The sequence below is a fragment of the Aplysia californica genome, unplaced genomic scaffold (genome assembly GCF_000002075.1).
Source record: "Aplysia californica isolate F4 #8 unplaced genomic scaffold, AplCal3.0 scaffold01319, whole genome shotgun sequence".
Classification (NCBI taxonomy): Eukaryota; Metazoa; Mollusca; class Gastropoda; order Aplysiida; family Aplysiidae; genus Aplysia; species Aplysia californica.
This window is the reverse complement of record NW_004798589.1, coordinates 13,399-16,666: the sequence shown is the minus strand read 5'-3', so window position 1 is coordinate 16,666 and position 3,268 is coordinate 13,399.

Genomic DNA, 3,268 nt, shown 5'->3' with positions numbered 1-3,268 from the left:
AGATAGATAGATAGAGAGAGAGAGAGAGAGAGAGAGAGAGAGAGAGAGAGAGAGAAAGAGAGAGAGAGAGAGAGAGAGCGAGCGTATGTTTGAGAACGTATGTGTGTGAGTGTGCGTCTAATTGTGTCAGTATTTTTATTTTCACCTGTTGGAATGAAAGAAACTTAAAGGAAACGATGACTTCTATAACCTACGAATAAAAGACAAAACAAAAATTTAAAAACAAAACAAAATACAAACAAATAAACAAACAAAACCAACAACATATACACAAGACTGGTACTTTCACTCTGATATATTACATAATATGCTATGTGTATATTCATGATCTCCAGTCCCAAAAAGAAAAAAAGGGAGCCTGTAAGTTGCTCTTAACAGAAGCGCGATACTTAAAAAAAAAAAATCTCGTTTATGAAACTCATTGAAAATGAAACTACAGTATTTACTGATATTATAATATTATGTTGGCACTCTACAAAAAGCACAATAATTATTATGGTTCATAGAAGGACGATGGCAGCAAACATTGAACTACTAGAATAAAAAATCAAGTACATGCAGCATCTATGACTAGAGGTTGTAGTAAATTAGAATGACTAGATCTAGTACAGACAATGATGATTGGTTATGAATGTTTTGCGTCCTTCTTCGACCCAATTCAGTCGGCTCCTTGTGGAAGCGGGCTGCTTGTTAACTGTGTCTGTGTAGGCCGACCCGAGCTGTGCTGAGTGCAACATCCGAGCAGACAGACGGAGATGTTCTGTATAATAATTGTCGCTTTTAAGGACAAGCTGGCTAACCCAGATTTCGGGGGTTTCCAGAAATCTTGACCTACACCAAAAGTAGGCATTGCCCTGCCTATAGGGATAATTTTGGATCCATTGGTGTGTATATTTGTTGGGTTATAGAGAAAACGTTCCTTGTCTTTTAAAGAAACTGAACAAGGGGCAAAAAACTGTACCTTCAATTTTCTCAAAACGGCATTTTTCGGGATAGCCCCTTTGTACTTAAAAGCGAATTATGATATAGTACCTGTTACTTTCCCACTCTAGAATGGAACTCGCGTCATCAGGGCGCAAGGACAAAGAACCTAACCTCTACACCACAGACGTAACATGTATTACAGTAGGCGACTAGTTTATAGTGGTATGTAAGTAATGCGGTAAAACTGATAACATGTTTGCAGGAAAAAAAAGAATTGAGGAAAAACATAACAAAACAAAAAACAAACAAACCGAAATACAAGTGTATGTTCCTGAGAGGCGTTGTCATGGAGACCTGCATTGGCTTGAGCATGGCCTAGAGAGAAGAAGAAAACCTCGTCTTTAGTACTTCGTAGGCTACCCGTTGAAGCTCTGAAATCCCAGTAACCGTCTGGTTCTTAATCTTTCTCAGAACGGCCGCTGGAATTTATTCGCTTGTCATAGTTGTGTAAGTAAGTAAAATCTAAACATGTTAGCTACGGTACCCCCCAAGATAACAATACGACAAAAGCAACATCAACAACAACAACAACAACAACAACAACAACAACAACAACAACAACAACAACAACAACAACAACAACAACGCAAACAGCAGCAGCAGCAACAACAACTTAACAACAATAACATTACAAACAGATACAACAACTTAACTGCAGTAACAACACAAACAGCATCAACAACTTGACAACAGCAACAGTAATAATAAAGACATTAGCAATAAAAACGGCATCCGCAAAAACACAATCATACACGCTTAATTGATTAAAGGTTCATGACATACTTTGGAAACTCACAGTCACAAGGCAGCAGTAGCAGAAACATTGTGGTGACAAGCAGTTCCTCAAAATGAGACAAAAATCATCGTATATTCACTGATGGACCAAAATTATGATTATGGACCAAAAGTACGCAAAATCAAGAAATCCCCACTTCAGAAATATACTATTGGAGTATATAACCTTAGTGGTAAAGATATCGAAGCTACAACTTTGTCCCATATTTTCGCTTTTCATTCAACAATGTCACAGCAATTAATTATCAAACCATGGGAAATATCTTCGAACCTTTTCGTCATCCGGCTTATGTCACCACGACAACTTCCGGTTGTCAAAGAAAATTTACAATAAGCTGTCCCCATCGTTTTATGCAAGAAAAATTTTGAAATTATGCAAACTGAGCCCAAAAATGTGAAATTATGCGATTCTGTTAATTTTAACATAAAAATGATAAAGGAAAATAATCAGAAATTATGCCCAAAAAATGATCAAATTTTGAGATAAATTATGCGGGGTGCATAAAACCACGGGGACAGTATATGATGTAAAGAGAGATTTCCATATCGCTACCTCAGAATTACAAACTTCTGTCTCCTCAATGCCTATTTTTGAGAAACTTGACTTCAACTAGAATTGTTTTTTTTCTTCAGTTTCACGACCTGCCACCTTTTTTTCAAATGCATTTGTGAGGCAGCGTGGTGGAACCAGGCTCTCGTCAATTTTTGGGCACATAGAGTTATTGGTATCATCTTCAAGCGTGTTCACTTGTCTTTATTTGGATGAAAAAAATATCCGTTTATCTTGAATACATGTTGAGATATTTGTGAATGAAGGAGGAGGGGGTCACCTGTCTTCAGAGGTAAAATTCGTGAGAAAATGGCCTCCAAATATTAGTTATTACCTTATCTTGAGAGTCCGTGGTAACTGAAAATTTACATTTTTTGTGCCTTTAATCAACATTTTTCAGAAAAATCCACACAGAAATGAGTTTTTTACTGGGCATGAAAGGTGTTGAGCCAAAAAACAAAAATTTGCTAAAAATTCACAAACCTTTGGAAAAATGCAAGTTTCTTCACTTGGATTATTTTGACGAGAGCCTGATTCTACCACGCTGTCTCACAATTGGGGTTTTTTCTTCAGTTTCACGACCTGTCACCTTTTTTTCAAATGCATTTCTTTGAATGTTTTGAGAACGACTCCGAATATTCTTACGAATTTGATACAGCAGATAGGACATTTGGTTTCTGACCTCATGGTCGTAGTAACTCAAAACAGCCAAAAATGTGAAACAGAACGTTGTGATTCTGAGATAACGATATATTCAATACCTTAATGATTGGTATCTTATCTCTCACATCTTTTGCACGAGCATCCCTCCAGTCGTTTTTACTCGCATTTCTATAGCACGAGCATCCCTCCAGTCGTTTTTACTCGCAATTCTATAGCACGAGCATCCCTCCAGTCGTTTTTACTCGCAATTCTATAGCTCGAGCATCCCTCCAGTCG